Raw genomic sequence first — 6,000 nt, 5'->3', positions numbered from 1 at the left:
TTCGATCTCCAGGTCTTCTCAACACTGGAGCCAGTGCTCTTACTCGCTGTGCTACCTGGCCGCCCCCACATAAGTGTGTCTTACACACACACACACACACACACACACACACACACACACACACACACACACACACACACACACACACACACACACACACTTTTTAAAGTTGTGAAGCTTTTTTGTTACTTTTTATTAAAAAAATCTTATAAATCAGTATCTTGGTGATATTACCTTTTTGAGTATATCCATTATACATAAAACTTCATTTGAAAGAGAAACATTATAATTATAATTCTGGCTAAGAAGAGAGTCATGATACAGGTAAGAAGAATCACCATTAAGTACCTTGGTACCAAGTGAGGTTCTTATTTCTATTTCAGGTACCTCTCAACTTTAGATTTAAGATAAGAAATAGGAAATTGGGTTCTGTGAACTCATATCTCACAGTGAGGTTAATTGAATTGTATTTTTAGCTATTTTGTTGGCTTATGTTGATTCAGTGGTACCTAACCAGCCTAGGGAAACATAGCATCAGGCTTATAATACTTTGGGATCTTATATTAGAGATAAGGCAGTTCTTAGTCGTATCCTTTTTACAGGAGTATTGGAACCAAATTTGGAGGAACTGCTTGAAATACTCAACCTGATCAGTGTTTTTTGGATTTCTGGTATTGTATCAGAAAGTGTGTGTGTGTGTGTGTGTGTGTGTGTGTGTCCATGTCACCATGGGAAAATCAATGAACTTTTTAGTGTAATTTTCTAAGACTATAAGATGCAGAGGGAAGGTGGTGATCTGTATTGGTAGATGGAATTTCCTCATGGGGAAACCTTTTATCAATCAAATCACATTCCAGTCCCCTTCCATACTATCTGAGAAGTCCTGGTTCTTACTTCTTTGCTAATTAATACTGCTTGGGTATAGAAAAAATTAAATTTATATTCAGTTATTTTCACAGTCATCATTGTCCAAACCACCAGAATCTTGACCCAGACCACTTCTTAGGAAACTTAGCTATAACTTTTCAATGATATTGTATCTGTATTTTATCTACTACCCTCTATATTTTGCAGGTGACATAAGGGATTTTTTTTGCTTTTTTTTATTTTTGGAGGGGGGAAGGCAAGGCAATTGGGGTTATGTGACTTACCCAAGGTCACATGGCTAGTAAATCTTGAGTGTCTGAGGCTGGATTTGAACTCAGGTCCTCCTGACTCCAGGGCCAGTGCTCTATTCACTGCGCCACCTAGCTGCCCCGACATAAGGGATTTTTAAGGCTTATTTTTGCTAGGTTTATTTTTGCTTTACTTACTGACTTTAGAACTTAACCTCTACATATGACAAGACTCCACCATACAAAATCTATGTGTCCAACAGCTGCGGAATAGATGAACAAATTACAATACGTGAAAGTAATTATTGGACCATAAAAATGACAAATAATAGGACTATGTGCAAATGAATACAGAATCAAATCAACATTGTATACATCAATCACAGCAATGTGATCAAGAACAGTAGTAACAACAACAATAATCTCTAGCATTTACAAGGAGATTAAGGTTTGCAAAGCACTTTACATATTATTTCATGAGCTCTTCAAAACAACCCTGTGAGGTAAGTGCTATTATTATTCCAATTTTTACGAAAGAGGAAACTGAGGCTAAAATTAAATGACTTGCCCAGGTCATACAGCTACTAAATATCCAAGGTGGGATTTGAACTCAGGTCTTCCTGACAAACCCAATATAGATATACAAAATGGAAGTTCAGAAGGGGAGATGGAAGCAAACAGGCTGCTTTTGTTGAAGGTAACTTGTTAAAGTCTTTTAAAGTTATTAAAAAATAACTTGTCAAAGTTATTTTTTAATAAAAAAAAACCTTTTTTTTTTACAAAGAAAACTAAATAATGGAAGTTTATGGTTTTTAGTTAGAATCACTGTTTTCTCTTGTTCTTTTTCATGCATTTGAATATTTGCATCTATTGGTATGTGTTAAGAGAATCATAAAAGGGTGGGGATGGGGGGGAGAAGAAAGTTTTTTAAAAGTTTGGAAGGAGGTTTAGCAGCACCAGATCTTAAACTGTTATAAGGCAGTACTTTTTTTTTTGAGGAGGGAAGGCAAGGTAATTGGGGTTATATGACTTGCCCAAAATCACACAGCTAGTAAGTGTCAAGTGTCTGAGGTTGGATTTGAACTCAGGTCCTCCTGACTCCAGGGCTAGTGCTCTATTCACTGTACCACCTAGCTGCCCCCATAAAGCAGTAATTATTAAAACTATGTGGTATGGACTAAGAAATAGAAAGGAATAGAGTAAACATACACAGTCCAACAAGAAAGGACCTTATCTCTGTGTAGTACAGTTGACTGAGCATGTATATTTGGAAGGGCTGCTACAAAGGAAAGATGCCAGAAAGGATCTGAGGGGAATCACTGCGGTCATGAACAAAGGAGGAGAAATTCCAAATTCCCTGGGTAGAGACCGTATAATAATAACATCTGTAAATGTCAGGGAACTTTCTGTACTGAGTGTGCCATGACCTATGTTGTCACAAAGGCTGCTAAAAGTAGCTTCAGGGATGCAGATCAGCTTTGTTGGGCCTAGGGCCCCTACTTGGTAGAGAATTTGGGCCACTGGAACTGGGAGTGTATCGGTATTAATAATTAATAATATTAAATATTGTTTCTCTCTCCATCTGTCCCTTTCTCTTTCTTACTGTCTTGTGTAGTCAAAATACAGGATTAATACTATTATTAATTTTCTTGAATGCTTATATTCTCTGATGCTGAATTAATTTTCATTCATCATTTGTCATGCATTACCATAGTGGATTGTATGGAGATTAAAATAATGTTTTAATACAGTCACAGGATCTTTCTACTCTGCTACAATTCTAAGACGTGTCTGAGCAGATGAACTAAAGCCAGAGCAGTCCCACAGAAGACGAGTGGGGTCCTCTAGTGACTTGTCTAAAGGGGAAGTTTCTTTTTGGGGGAGAGGAGGAAGCGGGAGCTGATTTTATTTCATTTTTATTTTTAAGTCAATTTTATTTTATTTTCAGTTTCAAATTCTTCCACACTCCCACCCATTAGAAAGCAAGAAAAACAAAACTTAATGGGGAGGCTTCTAAAGAACATTTCAGATCATTTCCCGTTGGGCCGCGCGCGCGGGCGGGGGCGGGGGCGGGGGGGGGGGGCGGCCAGCGTTGGGGGAACCTGTGAGACTGGAACGGGATATTTGTAGAGCTATTGAATTATTAGAAAAACTACAAAGGAGTGGCGAAGTACCACCACAAAAACATCAGGCTTTACAAAGAGTCCTTCAAAGTGAGTTCTGCAATGCTGTGAGAAAGGTATGTGAACACGTTTATGAAACTGTGGATATCAGCAGTAGTCCTGAAGTGAGAGCTAATGCTACTGCCAAGGCTGCTGTTGCTGCCTTTGCTGCCTGTGAAGGACGTTCTCATCCTTGAGTTGTTGAATTACCGAAAACTGAAGAGGGACTTAGATTCAATATTATGGGAGGCAGAGCAAAACTCTCCTATCTACATTTCTCGTACCATTCCTGGTGGTATAGCTGATAGACACGGCGGACTGACATGTGGGGATCAACTGCTGTCTGTTAATGGAGTGAGTGTTGAAGGAGAACACCATGAAAAAGCTGTGGAAACTGCTAAAAGCAGCACAAGGAAAAGTCAAATTAGTCGTGCGATATACACCTAAGGTCTTAGAAGAAATGGAGTCAAGGTTTGAAAAAACGAAATCAGCAAAACGCAGGCAACAGACTTAATGTACTGTATATACCCCATATTAATAAACTTTGTATTCCATTTTGCATTTAGCTAAAACAGTTTTACTTAGGACCTACTGAGGGGTGCACTGACTGGAATTGTATAAAAAAATTTCTCACAAAATACTATTTACCATTTTATAAACACCTGTTTTAACATCCTTTATGGTTACAGAGAAGCTTTCCCTTTTTTTCTGACAAGAAAAGTAAAAGGTAATGAGGGCAATTCTGTCCAGCTCTTTTTATGAACCTTTTTCAAATGCAGTTTTTGTCATGCAGAATTTTAAAAATGCTTTTTAAATATTAAAATGCACTTTTACATTCATAAAAAAAAAAAAGAACATTTCAGATTCAGAGCACCCCAGAGAAACAAGCTGGCTAGGTCTACACAAAATGAGCCTTTTGAAGCCCTTAGACCAAAAAGAGTCTTCCCCTCTCTCTGTTGTCCACTATTGTCTTGGCCTCACTAACATTTATTTTCTTCATCTAGAAAGTGGCAAGAGAGACTGGAACAGAGCAGATGACCCGATAGGTTCCCTGGGCAAAATACTAGGAATTGTGCTGCTGATTTCCAAGGTTAGTAAAAGTAAAGAGATTAGCTGAGATCCTCCCTTCCCAAGTGGAAAATTTTCCCTTTTGTGGACCAGGGGCTTCCAGGAAAGGGCACATCAGAACCAGGCTTCCTCTGGAACCCCCACCCTGGAACCTGGATCTCCTCACTTTGAGCACCAAGGACAGGGATCATTCGTCAGAAGCAAGAAAGGTCAGGGGTGAGAGAGGGTAGTGGCCAGGAGGGAGGGGCCTCACCTGGTTCATGGATCCATGGGGAGGAAGCATGTCTCCTCAAGGTTTCTATCCTGCTGAAAAGACTCTTCCTTTCTAGAGAAACAGGAAGATGGGGTGGGCTACAACTAGGAAGTGAATCCACTAGGTACAGGGATGAGGTCAGCTGTCTCTAAGGGTGGGGCTGAATGGGGAGAGATTCACCCAAGTTGCAGTTGCTAAAGGGAAGAAAGAATGCTCTTTTATAAAGGTATTAGAAGCACCCTTTAGGGTCGGCCAGGTAGCACAGCGAGTAAGAGCACCAGCTCCAGTGTTGAGAAGACCTGGAGATCGAATCCCGGGCTCAGACACTTAGCACCCACCCAGAAACACCTGGCCATGTAACCTTGAGCAAGTTACTTAACCCCAATTGCTTTAAAAAAAAAAAGAAGCACCCTTTAAATTTTAGTGCCCTGAAATTTAGGTCCACTCTCCTCCACCCCAGTTCAAGTTCTGTAGCACTCACAAGAACTCACGACTAACAAGAGAACTATAATAGACTATAAGATAGACTTTTTTTCCCATTGTGAAACTGGCTGTGACATTAAAATACAACCCAATGTACTGGTCTATTTCCTGCCTTGATGTCAGAGCCCCATGTGGTCATTCTTAAAGGAAGTTGTGGACTGGTGGGAATAAGCAGGAAACAGTCACAAAGATGAAGTGGGCTTGACAGGACACCTTAGGGGAAGCCCTTTCAATTAAACCCCAAGCAAGGAATGGAACAGGAACAAAGGACAAGAAAACCATGGAGAGGCCAGAACAATGATGTGTCTATTACCCTGGAAGAAAGTTGGTCAGGTTTGTCCAGGACTACTATGGACAGTGCCTCCAAGGGCTTCAGTGAGGAAGCTGAGCAGAGAGGCAAACGTCCAATGATGAGGAGTACCTGGGAGGAAAGTACCCCTTCTGCCATAAGTTACTTGCCATCTATATACTAACTCATAAGTCTTTGGTGGTCCCTGTTCTTCCTGACCAACTCCTCCTACCCCATTCAGAATAAACCAGAGCACCAGATTCTCACTTCCTGCTACAATTCTGTCCACTGCCCATGAATGGCCCATGAAACTCTGGCGTCCCACCCTTCTCTTTCTCCTACCTTTCTCCCTGGCTCCATGCAATTCTCTTTTTACCTTCATCCTTTAGCCTGTCTGTAAACATGGATTCTCTCTCTCTCTCTCTCTTTCTCTCTCTCTCTCTCTCTCTCTCTCTCTCTCTCTCTCCCTCTCCCTTGCTCCCTCCCTTTCTCTGTCTCTGTCTCTCCTGTTTCTCTGTCTCTTTCAACCTAAAACTGTGAATTCCTGGTTGCCAAGAGTTCATCCAGTAAGGATGAGGTCAGGAGTTCATTTTCAGAGAGGAATTCAGTTTGGCTGATCTACATAGGTCA

At 40.7% G+C, this 6,000-nt stretch overlaps 1 protein-coding gene and 1 pseudogene across 2 annotated transcripts in view; one reads left to right on the top strand and one right to left on the bottom strand.

Moving 5' to 3' along the window:
* Positions 1 to 6,000, bottom strand: part of CUTC (cutC copper transporter) — a 304,182-nt gene that overhangs the window by 141,743 nt on the left and 156,439 nt on the right. The gene's annotated exons all lie outside the window — the stretch shown is intronic.
* On the top strand, positions 316 to 4,132 carry LOC138145482 (protein lin-7 homolog C pseudogene; annotated as a pseudogene).

This window comes from Petaurus breviceps, unplaced genomic scaffold (genome assembly GCF_028583685.1).
Source record: "Petaurus breviceps papuanus isolate PSGF00001 unplaced genomic scaffold, PetGlider_PUasm1.0 90740, whole genome shotgun sequence".
Taxonomy (NCBI): domain Eukaryota; kingdom Metazoa; phylum Chordata; class Mammalia; order Diprotodontia; family Petauridae; genus Petaurus; species Petaurus breviceps.
The sequence above is the reverse complement of the archived record's forward strand: the minus strand, read 5'-3'. Positions and strand labels throughout refer to the sequence as shown.